Source organism: Pelodiscus sinensis, chromosome 1 (assembly GCF_052426305.1).
Source record: "Pelodiscus sinensis isolate ZL-2025 chromosome 1, ASM5242630v1, whole genome shotgun sequence".
NCBI lineage: Eukaryota > Metazoa > Chordata > Testudines > Trionychidae > Pelodiscus > Pelodiscus sinensis.
In genome coordinates this window covers 320,612,189-320,625,599 of record NC_143052.1, presented here as the reverse complement: position 1 = coordinate 320,625,599, position 13,411 = coordinate 320,612,189, and the positions used below count along the sequence as shown (strand labels likewise).

The 13,411-nt window shown below is 47.5% G+C and overlaps 1 protein-coding gene across 2 annotated transcripts in view; it reads left to right on the top strand.

Moving 5' to 3' along the window:
* The window catches only part of CWF19L2 (CWF19 like cell cycle control factor 2), a 173,487-nt gene that overhangs the window by 137,669 nt on the left and 22,407 nt on the right, over window positions 1-13,411 (top strand). The gene's annotated exons all lie outside the window — the stretch shown is intronic.

Genomic DNA, 13,411 nt, shown 5'->3' with positions numbered 1-13,411 from the left:
AGGTTTGAGCTGACTCTGGCTTTGGACAGAACTATCTCATTGCAGGGGCCCCTCCTTGCATGGAATGCCATTCTTGCTCAATATATCAAACTTCTCTAAATGTCCTCAAGAGCAAGCATAAGCGATAATTTTTAAAAAGCCTCTAAAGAAGACTTGGGCAAAATATGGCCCGTGGGCACCAAGGCACCAGATTTGTCCTGTGGACGCGGCGGGAAGCCCCAGGCAGGCTCCCCTGCTTGCCCCGCATATCATACCGAAACACAGCTGCAGGGCTCCATTCCAATTTTAAAACTGGAGGGGAGGAGGAGGTTTCAGGAGCCTCCCGGCCCCCACCACAATCCCATTGTCTGGTTTCTGTCCAGAAATCAGCCAATGGGAGCTGCTTATTGGAATAACAGGCAACCAAGAAGAACCATGCCTTCTCTCCTCCGCTCAGTTATTCACTGAAGCACATGGCCAGGCAGGCTGGCTGGGAAACATTTCAAGCTTGGCAGGTAGGCAGGCTGGTTTGTGTGGTGGCTGATAAGTGTCCTGGCCACAGACTGCCTCTGGCACTTCACCCTCTGTGTCCTCCCCCCACACTCAACATACCAAACCCTCTGTCCCCCTCTTGCACACATACCACCTTCCAGATCTGGCACCCCAATCTCCTGCCCCAGGTCACAATCCCCTTCTACCACAGGTCACATTCCAAACCGTGCACTCCAGTCCTCTATCCTAGGTCACAACTGCCTCCTTCACCCAAACTCTCTCCCAGACTCCAGTCTCCCTCCTGCACCCCAATCCCTTACCCCAAGCTCTCTTCCGTGCCCAAACTCTATCCCAGGTCCAATATCGTGGAAGAATGCGGCCCTTGATCGCTTGCCAAAATCTTGGAGTGGCTTCCTGTCAAAAATTATTGCCCACTCTTGCACTAAAGTGACTTCAGCAATTAAGTCTCATTGAAACTCATTGAGATTTAAGTGCTTCAGAAAATTGTATTCATGTCTTTCTGTTTGCCTTAATTAATCTGTTTGATCTTTTTGACCTCCCTCTTTCATACAATATATTGGATTATTTTTACTCTACCCTTTTTAGTCTACTACTTTATTGTTTATTGGGCTCACTTTTACATTGGTTGCCCTTTCACACTTTTGAATAACACTCACGTACTAGTACAATGATGAACTGTACACAGTTGTTTAAAAAATGTACAGCAGCAGATTTCAGGTTACCAGTATTTGTGACCAAAATGACTTATTTTAATGTTACATTAATAAGTGCCTAGTGATTATATCTATTATAATGTATGCTTGTCAGTTAGTCTGTTGTTCACTGCTGGCTTTTTGGATAAATTGGGCATTCAGATTCAATGTGTTTCCCATTATCTTATTCCTATGATCTAACTTGTAGGTTTAGCTTCTGCTATCTCTTTAAAATATGATACATATTTACAGCCTTGATGAATCCTGTCCAGGAAGTTTTTCAGTCAAAGACACCTTGATAGGAAATGTGGGAAAGATCAAGATTTCAGAAGAGGGTGACTGAACTTGTCATTTCTTCACTCTGACTTCAATGGTCAAAAAAGGAAAATATTGTAATGTTTTGGTGTCTGTACTCTTGCTTTTTACAAGTTAAAGATTTTAAAGCTAACATTCAAAGTAGACATGGCCAAATGTGGAAAGAGATTTTAGGAAATGAAGTGAACATAGCTCAAAGGCTATCCACTAAGAAATCCATAGAAAACAGTCCTGGAACCTTAACATGTAACTTGTCTTTTATAATAATAGAGAGGTAGCCGTGTTAGTCTGATCTTGCAAAAACAAAAGGAAAAACTGTGTAGCACTTTAAAGACTAACAAGATGGTTTATTAGGTGATGAGCTTTCGTGGGCCAGACCCACTTCCTCAGATCATATTCTGAAAGAGAATTGGCATGACTATATATACCAAAGGAATTAATGAAAAAAGTGAACACATTATTAAACTGACAAATCAGATTTAGTACAGAAGGTGGGGCAAGAGAGGGGGAGGAAGGGAAAAGCTATTATGAGTCAATGAATGGCTAATCAGGGGTGATAAGTGGGGAAGCTATCTTTGTAATGGTTAAGGTAATTCGCATCTTTGTTAAGGCCCATTCGTAAAGTGTCAAATTTAAGCATGAATGAAAGTTCTGAAGCTTCCCTCTGTAATCTCGTGTTAAAGTCTCTGTGAAGCAAGATGCATGTAGTAAGGTCATTAAGATTATGTCCAGGTAGGTTGAAATGAAAAGCAACTGTTTTTTTCCTTGTGAAGATGTCTGATTTATGGGCATTAATTCTTTGGCAAAATATCTGAGAAGTCTGTCCAGTATACATAGCAGAAGGATACTGTTGATACATGATGGCATAAATTATATTTCTGGATGAACAGGAATATGTGTTCTTGATCATATAACTGACATGGTCAGGTCAAGTGAAAACCAACTATAGAACACCACTTGTCATCACCTATAGCCCCCAACTTAAACCCCTCCAATGCATTATCAATAACCTACAACCTATACTGGAACAGGATACTACACTCTGAAAGGCTCTGGGGGACTGACCCACAGTCTCCTATAGACAACCAAGTATCAGAGGGGTAGCCGTGTTAGTCTGAATCTGCAAAAGAGACGAGGAGTCCTGTGGCACCTTATAGACTAACTGAAGTGTAGGAGCATAAGCTTTCGTGGGCAAAGACCCACTTCGTCAGATGCATGCACTCCTACACTTCAGTTAGTCTATAAGGTGCCACAGGACTCCTCGTCGCTTTTATAGACAACCACTTAACCTCAGGAGGATTCTTACCAACAACCACAGGACATACCACACAGATACCGACCCTGGAACTTTCCCTTGCAACAAACCCCGTTGCCAACTTTGTCCACTTATTTACGCTGGTGACACCATCACTGGACCTAACCATGTCAGTATATTGTGTTCACTTTTTTCATTAATTCCTTTGATAAATATGGTCATGCCAATTCTCTTCCAGAATATGATCTTAGGGAAGTGGGTCTGGCCCACGAAAGTTCATCACCTATTAAACCATCTTGTTAGTCTTTACAGTGCTACATCGTTTTTCCTTTTGTTTTTGTCTTTTTTATAAGATTTTGTTCTATTCAGGGCAATTTCCATTCAATGTCATGAGTGTCCTCTAAAACAGACATGTCAGACCTGAATGTCAGATGGAATTTTCAGGCCCAAGAAATGAAGAACAAAAGACTGAGGGGAAAAAAGTGACTTAAAGTTGTATGAGTGTGACAGCTTTATCTTCCACCTCTTTTTCAACATAGTAGCAAAGCATCTAACGAAAGGCCACTGAAAGTAGGCACAGCAGAGTCAATTGTTGTTTATTGCATATTGTGTATATAATAGCACCCAAATATCCTAAACCGGATGGGATCCTAATGTACTGAGTGCTGTAGAAAACACACAGGCATCTTGGTCCAATAGATGGTCCTTAAAAAATCATTTGGAAAAAAAATGTCTGCAAGTAGCAAATCAGAGCCAGAAAAGATGACATGGGACAACATTTACAGCAATAAATCCCCCAATAAAACCTAGTTACATTCATAGATGCCAAGGTCAGAAGGCTCAGAGGGGTAGCCGTGTTAGTCTGTAACTGAAAAAACTTTAAAAAACAATGAATATCTTTGAAAAAAATCTAATCTTGATTTTAAAATTGTTAGTAATGGAGAATGCACCGCAGCTTGTGACAAATTCTTCCAGTGGTTGACTGTTCTCACTGTTAAAAATGTCAGATTCCACTTTGAATTTGTCTAGCTTCCACTTTTAGTTACTCAGTAGTGTTCTATGTTTCTATTTACACAAGTGTCTGGAGGCACTATCTGTGTCCACTTCTCGGTCTTTCCTCCTGATGAACAGACTGGGCTTGCTTAAAACATAATACTGTAAGTCAAAATTGCCCGTACCGTATCACCTGCGTGTTATAATTCACATCCCTGCCCATTCCAGGGCACCTGGCACTGCGCTGCCGCCCTACACCATGACTTTCACCGCCAGAGTAGCCATGGGCCACCCGCGACCCGTGCTTCAGCTCTGGCCCGAGCCAGGGTTGGCAGAGTGGCTGGTGTCGCCGTCGCAGCTACGGGCCACCTGTGACGCTTGCTCTGGCTTTGACCCCGGCTGGGGCCACTGGAGCAGCCACTGCCCACCATGTGGCCTGCAGCTTCAGCCCTGGGGAAGGGCTGATGCTAGGGCCAGTGTCACATGGTGGCTGCCCTGCTGGTCCTGGGCAGAGCAGCTGCCCGCCACATGGTCCCATCCCAGAGCAACTGAGAAGCCACTGCATGGCTCTGCTGTGGAAGTAAGTGGGCCTTAAATTCTTGGTGCATGCCTGCACAAGCATGCTCCTTAGAGGGAACCCTGTTAGGGCCCCAGGTAATTGCTCGGCTTGCTGCTCCCTAACTCCAGTCCTGCCTTTGTTCTACTAGACGTGCAAAAACCTCGTCATTGTAAGTTGGGGAGGGAGGCTCAGAAAGAAAAAGTTTGAGAGTTCCTGGAGTAGTCCACAAATTAATGCCTGAGAAAGCATTGACACAGTGTGAAAATAACACTTGCAGTGGGTATAAAAAGGTTTTGTTTTTAAAACCCCAAATGACTAGGGGCTGGGCAATGGAGCAGCTTTGTTAAACATTTTCACATGTCCAGAAAAAAGTTCATGAGCGCAAAAAATGGCTTAAGAAATCTTTATTGGAAGAAGAAAAATGTAGAGACATTTAGTTTATCAGCTAGAGAAGGAGCGTGATTCCCTTCAGGCTAGTAGTTATGGAATTAAGCTGCTATAGGAAATAGGGTATATACTGAAAAAGTAATTGGTTTAGGAATGATATCTGCAACAGCTGGTGAACATATCTTGATTAAAGATGGATGAGAAGAGGACATTTATGAGGCTGACGAGAGAGAATAAGTGGACATTTATGAGGCTGATGAGAGAGAATAAGTGGACATTATCAGGGCTCAACAAATCGCTGTTTCTACTCTCCCGTGGCGAGTAGATTTCAGCTGGTCGCCCCGTTCACCAGCGGCGCGTGCATGCGCAATGCGGGTCTTGTGCATGCACAGTACAGGGCTGGCGAGTAGATTTTGCCACTGTTTGTCAAGCCCTGGACATTATATATTTTAGACTCTTAGGGATTTTTCTACATGGGGAACTTAGTTCATGCTAACAATATGAATTTAGAGCACGTTAATGACTCTGTGCTAGCACTGTATGTGGACACTTAACTGTGTGTTACAAGTGTTTTCTGTACCTTAGCTTAATACTCCTCAAAGTGACTAAGGTAAAGGGCACTCTTACTGTGAACTAAGATGCTGTGAAATGAAATACATTAAAATACATTCTATCAGAGAGGCAATGCAGTTACGCCTTTTGCCCACCAGGGGCATGGGATCTCCTCCCAGCATGAAATGCCAACAGATCTTAGACTTACAAAGGGTATGTCTACACTACCCTCCTAATTCGAACTAGGAGGGTAATGTAGGCATACCGCACTTGCAAATGAAGCCCGGGATTTGAATTTCCCGGGCTTCATTTGCATGAAGCCGGCCGGCGCCATTTTTAAATGCCAGCAGTTCGAACCCCGTGCCGCGCGGCTACACGCGGCACGGAGTAGCTAGTTCGGATTAGGCTTCCAAATCCGAACTAGCTGAACTCCTCGTGGAATGAGGAGTACAGCTAGTTCGGATTAGGAAGCCTAATCCGAACTAGCTACTCCGTGCCGCGTGTAGCCGCGCGGCACGGGGTTCGAACTGCCGGCATTTAAAAATGGCGCCGGCCGGCTTCATGCAAATGAAGCCCGGGAAATTCAAATCCCAGGCTTCATTTGCAAGTGCGGTATGCCTACATTACCCTCCTAGTTCGAATTAGGAGGGTAGTGTAGACATACCCAAAGAGAGGGAGAGAGATTGGCTATGGGGAAGATGCATCTCAGGATTTTTTATTAATTTATTTTTCAAAGATGCGTAACTCAGGAGTGTTTTTAAAAATAAAGTGACCGTAGTTAAGAAATTCCTTTGCTACGCTTGTGTTCTTTGCTTACCTGCCATGTTGCTAGAGAAGGAGTTAAACCAGAATCTCAGAGTGCTCTTAGCTGGATGGTGCTCAGGAGGTCGCAGACACTGGTTTCAGGGTCTAGAGCAATTGGGTGGTGGTATCCTATATTCCAAGGGATAAGAGGTCTGAGCCCAGTACTGTGAACAAGGTTTCAGGGCTAACAGTGATGAGATTCTACCCAGAGCCATTTGGCTTGGAAGCACTTGGATCCCTGTAATTGGGTCTGCTCAGAACAGACAGGTGACTGTAGGGAAGGTTATTGAGTCAGGTTAAAACAGTTATTTTTTCCACTTTCAGCAAATCAGAACTCCAAATCCCAGGGTACAGGCCTTGCAGCAATAGGCTCAAGGTTGTGTTTGTGTTACAGCAGATGAACAATGGTTATCTTTTCATGCTGTAGAGATTAGCCATGGAGTAATAATGGAATAATTAGAACTTTTGTTGCTGTTTTATTTTTGGCTTAACGTGAGAATGATTACAGTAAAAGCATGTGTTATGACCATGAGGGATGGGCAGCAGCCTGGGGACTAACGGGTTAACTATGTCCCTGTACCTAGCCAGGTAGCATTCAGCCAATAGAAATGCAGATAGGGATTTCTAACTGAGACAAAGGAATTTTTGAGTTTTCTTCCTTTGTCTCTGAGCCAATTTGCTCTCTAGATACTGAGAGAGACAGAAGACATGTCTCTCTCCAAGAAAAGATTCTTCACCATCTGTAAGTAGGGCAAAGTCTAGATAAATCTGTTAGGTTTTATTGTTTTCTGTTTTGGGAATGTGGATCTAAGATCTGTGAGGTTAAAAATGTTTTTCCCCCCCTTCTGTAACTAAGGCCTGAGCCTATGGGAATCCCCCATGAGTGTATTAATTTGTGACTTTTATCTTCCAGTCACCTTAATTATGCTTGCAACGGTATTATTGTTTTGGTCATAAAAGTTCTTTCTTTTTGTATTAACTTGGTATTGGTTCAGTTCTGTGTCCTGGAAAATCTGTCTGTGGATATCTGCATGCCTCTGAGTAGGGGGCAGTTACCACAGACTACAATTGGTATTTTCTCTTTTCTTTTTCAAGCTCTTTGGTTAAAAGAGCTTGGGGTGCCCTGGGGTTGGTTTCAAGTGTCCACCTTTGTTTGTGGATTCAAAAGCACTTGATGGTGGCAGCGGATTTTTATCCCCAAAATCTGGGTTTTTAGGATTTTGGGTGGAAGTTTTATACCAAAGCCTGGAAAGATAAGGTTTTGGGGTACTTTTGTGGGCCCCCACTTCTCCATTCATCGTGCCAGTGTGGAGAACAGCCTTGACAGCACGTGTGTCAAGTTTCAGATGCTACCAAATTGGGAGAATCAGTGGAATCATCCATAAGTTGTTCAGCATCGATCTCTCAAGCCATAAGCATTTGGTATGGTAAAAAGGCATCTTCAGTGCAGTGAGTGCGAAAGACAAAATAGCAAAAGAGAGAGCATTTGGTATCCATACAAGTGATGTACAACACTAGGATGAGCAATTACTGCAAAAGCATTCCAAACTTGTTATTCGTGACCCATTGGAGTGACTTGTATGGCATTTGCAGCTATTTGTTTTTCGTGACCATCCATATGCAAGTGACTTTTTGCATATCAATTTTAGCCCTCCAGATTTCACTGACCTGAATGGGAGCAAAGACATCTTAATCCCCATATACAACACACACTCAGATCCAGTCATTCTGTCAGTGCATAGCAGTATTCTCCTATCTGGGGCTCAGAGAAAGTGCAGAGACAGTTTAAAAATGTAAATCTCTGGGCCAAACCGGGCTGTCCTTACTCTGGCAAAACTCCCTTGGAAATAAAATAAGAAGCAGAATAATAAATCTGCTCCTCAATTCTACATCTCATAGAATTAAGCGTCCTAACATTAAAAAAGTGCAGTGCTGAAATAATATGTATTGTACCTCTATGTTTGTTACATATTGAACTGCTTGGTTTTGAAAGCAATAGCTAGAAAATACTTCATGTGTAACTACAGGCAGTCCCCGGGTTACGTACAAGATAGGGACTGTAGATTTGTTCTTAAGTTGAATCTGTATGTAAGTCGGAACTGGCGTCCAGATTCAGCCGCTGCTGAAACTGACCGCCAGTTCTGACTTACATACAGAATCAACTTAAGAACCCCAAGCGTCCCCAAGTCAGCTGCTGCTGAAACTGATCAGCAGCTGATTCCAGGAAGCCCGGGGCAGAGCAACTCTGCCTCGGGCTTCCTGTAGTCAGCGCTGGTCAGTTTCAGCAGCGGCTAAATCAGGACGCCTGGGGCAGAGTAGCTGGGGTGCTGCTGGGTTGCTCCAGTAGCACCGCTCCTCGGCACTACTGGACCAACCCAGCAGCACCCCATCTGCTCTGCCCCAGGCGTCCTGATTCAGCCGCTGCTGAAACTGACCAGCAGCGGCTGAATCAGGACCAGAGCAGCTGGGGTGCTGCTGGGTTGGACCAGTAGCGCCCAGAGCGGCGCTGCGGGACCAACCGGCAGCACCCCAGCTGCTCTGCCACAGGCGTCCGGAGGAAAGCCTAGTCTGCTGGGAGGGGGAGGGGGGCGTACTAGCTGCGCCCCCCCCACCCCAGCAGACCAGGAAGACACGGGCGGCGGAACGAGACGCACCGCGGTCCCGCCGCCTGGGTCCTCTGCGGCTTTGCTCCCCGTCTCCCTAGTCTGCTGGAGACGGTCTGCTGGCGCGCCTGGAGTGCCCCACTGCCCGAGCCCCCCCGCGGCTTTGCAAAGCCTCGGGGAAGCCGGCAGCGGAGCAGTCCAGGCGCGGCTGGGCTGCCTCGCTGCCCGAGCCCCCCCGCAGCTTTGCAAAGCCGCGGGGAAGCCGGCAGCAGAGCAGTCCAGGCGCGGCTGGGTTGCCTCGCTGCCCGAGCCCCCCCGCAGCTTTGCAAAGCCGCGGGGAAGCCGGCAGCGGAGCAGTCCAGGCGTGGCTGGGCTGCCTCGCTGCCCGAGCCCCCGCCCCCCCGCCGCGGCTTTGCAAAGCTGCGGGGGGGAGGGGCGGGCGGAGGGGCTCGGGCAGCCCAGGCGCCCCTGGGCTGCCCGAGCCCCTCCGCGGCTTTGCTCTGCGTCTTCCTGGTCTGCAGACCAGGGAGACGCAGAGAAAGCCCCAGAGTACACGGGCGGCAGGACCGCGAGGTCCCGCAGTCCGTGTACTATGGGGCAGCCCCGTTCGTAACTGCGGATCATAAGTCGGATCCGCGTAAGTCGGGGACTGCCTGTATAATGTAACAATGGATACACCTGAAAAGGATTGGTCTGGGTAAGAACCCTAAAGGTTTGGATTCTTAAACCAGATCTCATTTAAATAGCCAGTTTCATGTGGGAATATTGAGATGCGAAGACTGACTTTACTTCTTTTTTATGAAATGGACATAAATACCATAAGAAAGGCCTTTCTTTCTGTTTAGACACCTCTGATCTCATTGAGAACTAAAGGGTTTTAGTACTGGGCATAAATGTGGGGGTGGGGGGAGGAGGCTAAACTTTTAAAATATATTAAAAAGGAGGGGAAGCCCAGTTTGAAAGTTAGAACAAAAAACTGTCCCAACCAGTGTGGTCACCTGTTGTTGTAAATTGTGGAATATACAACAATAGGGTTAAAATGTTTGGGATAATATACTAATCAAATCCAGAGGGGTTTTGGAGCTTGATCCAACTCCCATTAAATTCAGTGCAGAGATTCCCATTGATTGCAATAAGAGCAAGACCAGACCCTTACTTCACAACTCAACAAATTGTTCTTATCCAAAGGAAATATTTTACACTGCTATTGTTTGTGGGGGTATAAATATAAAATAAACTAGCCACACTTTGATTATTATTTTAAATATTTACAAATAGTTTCATGATAATCATATTGCTCTGAAAGTGACATCTTTTGGCTAATTATCATCGCTGGATTGTTTTTCTTATGACATTTTTCTGTTTACAGTAAAACTCCAATTGTCCAGCATCCAGTGGTCCAGCACGCCTGATAGTCTGGCACCAACTGGAACCTGGAAGTGCTCCAGCCAGCCGGACAACTGGAGCTGCCCAGAGGCAGCTGCGGAGAGGGGGGCGAGAGGCAGGCAGCTGTTTAAGACGGGCGGAAGAGGGAGGGAACCCTCTGCCATGTTGTGGGGAGGTGGTGGAAGCTCCATGAAGCCAGCTTGCAAGCGGGGAAACTCAGCCACCGGCTTGTAAGCGGCAGGGGCAGAGAGGGGACAAGAGGCAGGCAGCGTTCCCCGCCGACCCCCCCCACCTTAAACAGCTGCCAGCCTCTTCCCCCCCCCCCCCCCCCACCGCCGCCGCTTGCAAGTCAGCTGCGCAGGGCTTCCACCACCTCCCTGCAACATGGCGGCGGGTTCGCCCCTCGCCGCACCGTTCTCTGCCGACACCCCCACCCACCCACCCACACAAACCCACGCAGTGTGGGTCTCAGGCAAGGAAGCCTAATCCGAACTAGCTAGTCCGTGCCGCGTGTAGCTGCGCGGCATGGGGTCCGACCTAGCCGGCATTTAAAAATGGCGCCGGCCGGCTTTATGCAAATGAAGCCCGGGAAATTCAAATCCTGGGCTTCATTTGCAACTCCGTATGACTACATTACCCACCCTAGTTCGAACTAGGGGGGTAGTGTAGACATACCCTAAGATGCCATGGGACTACTCAGCTACCCTTCTGAGACTAAATATAAGATGGTATCTGAAGGTCCTTTGAGCTTTTTGAATGTATTATATTTAATATTGTTGGATGGTAGTGGTAAGACAGTAGTATGACATCTGGCTTTTGCTCTCCTAAATTTCATTGGAGGAATGTGGCATGGATGACAGTGCAGAGGGAGCAATCTGTAGGCACTGAAGGTGGCTTTTTCCAATGCATCATCTGTTAAATTAAATTTTCACTCAAAGTTGCATGTTTCACAATAACACTGTTATGTGTTACAAGTCTTAGAGCTATTGGCCAGGGAAGGGAAGATGCTGACATTTATTGTAAATGCCAGTGTCAGCTGGGCACCCACACCAGTATTCTTATTTTGCAACACCAAGCCAGCCTCCTCAAAGCAGTTGCAAGGAAGCTGTGCCTTGATAGAGAAAAGCCTTAGAGATGAGCTGGGAAGCAAAGGGAGGAGGGAAGTTTCACGTGACCTTTATTCACAGTCTTCATTATAATTTTACTGTCATTTGTTGTCAGCAAGAGGGGGGGAAAATAACAGAGGAAGAATCCAAACACCTGCTCTGATACTCAGTTTGACATCAAAATTCTATGGGCAGTCGATGAAAAGGTTGAGTTTGAAAATATTATGAGAGGCTACTCATACTTACAGTTCATTCTACTCCTTTTAAAATGTAACTTTGGGCAAAAACTTGTGATTTCTAGTGTGCTAGTTGTACATTTTGAAAGGACGACACATCTGATTTTTGATGCACAACATTTGAAGCTACTTCTGATTTCATTTTTACTTTTCATTTTCTACTTTTGGTTTAAAAGAAAAGGCGAAATTAGGCCATTCTGTTATTTTACACTCTAAGGTTTTGTCCACGCTATGTTAGGGATGTTAAGAAGTGGGTAATTTGCTAATTGTGTAGTCGATATAATTATTATCAACGGCATCAGTGGTTCCCAATGCGGTGCCTGTGGGCGCCATAGCATCCGCCAGGCCATTTCTGTGCGCTCGCCGAGTGGGCAGCGCCGGACCCAGGTGCGCGCAGCAAATAATCAGTGCTGGCCCTGGGTGCGCGGCGGTTTGGCAGCCCCACCCCCGGGTGTGTGGCATGAGGGCTGTGCCGGCCCTGGGCTTGCAGTGTATGGGTGGCGCTGACTTGGGTGCGCGGCATAGGGGTGGCCCCACCACCAGGCGCATGGTGCATGGGTGCTGCCGGCTCCTGGGATTGTGGCACAGGCGCTGGCTCTGGGCACGCAGCGCATGGGTGATGGTGGCCCCGCCCCCGGGCGCACGGGACATGGGCTGTTCTGGCCCTGGGCGCGTGGTGTATGGGTGGCCCCACCCCTGGGTGTGCAGCACAGTTGCAGCACCAGCCTCGGGAGTGCGGCACATGGGTGGCACCAGCTCCGAGCATGCAGCATATGAGTGGCCCCACCCCCAGGTGCCCGGTGTGTGAGTGGCCCCGCCCCCAGGCGCCCAGCAGCCCCAAAAGGTTGGGGACCACTGAACTACATGATTAGTCTGTAAGGGAAGGCAGCTAAAGTGTTCAGTCCTGGCTTGCACTGGATCCGAGAGCTGTCCCTGCTGCAGCTCTTCATTTAAAACATAGTAGGTTTAAATGCAGAGCTGCATGGGGTTTGGTCCTGGACCTGGTGCAAGCCAGGACTGAGCCAGGCTGCCCGCCCACCCAGCGCTTACTACATTTTAAATGCAGAGCCACCACGGGTGTAGGTCCCCCGCTACAGCTCTGCATTTAAATGTGTATAGTCAACAGCATTAACCGCTGACTGCCGACCTGCAACGGCTGTCAGAGCTCAAGCCAGCGGCTCAGCTTTGTCAGCCATGGTGGCTCAGGAGGCGCTTTCTTCCTTCCTCTCTCCTCTGCACTTGGGGAGATGCTCTTGAAGAGAGGGGGGGTGCGAAGGAGGAGGGAGGCACGCGCACCGCCAACAGCTGCTCCATCTTCCCATGCGGCCACTTTTACTGGTGACAGCAGGAGGGGGAGGAGACGGTGCCTCCCCAGGGCTCCATGCCCCTGCACAGCCACTTTTGCCACCGGCGGTGCTAGGGCTGAGGCGGCAGCAGGAGGGAGGCAGAGCAGGAGGCGCCTCTCTCCCTCTTCTCATCTCCCTCTCCTGTAATGGCAGTCAGCTGGGACTCTGCTCTCCCCCCACCTCCCTGGGGGGGTACAAGATGCGCTTTGGGAGGGAGGGGTGTGAAGGAGGAGGGCCACTCTTCCTGCCCACACAACAGTAATGGCCACATCCCCTAGAGGGGGTAGCCTCCCTCTGGGGAGGAGCAGATCAGGTGGGGACAAAGGGGTGATGGATGAGGGCATGGTGGTGTCACAGGGCAAGAGGGTGTTGGCATGGCCTGTAGGGTTAAGAAGTTAAAGGGCATGGAGAGTAGGAGTGAGAGTTCAATGGTGTTAGGCACTGGGGAGCAAGGAGCTAAGTTGAAACTAGGCGGGCAGCAACATTTTATTTGCTTATTTTCATATTCATTATTTGAATATGCAAATAGAATGTTACCAGTCTGCCAAGCATTTATGAATGGGTTTGCCGATATCCAGCATAAAAAATGTTGGGAACCACTGAGTTAATCGGTTAATCGACTATACTATTATATCCCTGCACTATGCAGCTTTTAGTGACATGGCTTAGCTGTGACCCTAAAAGG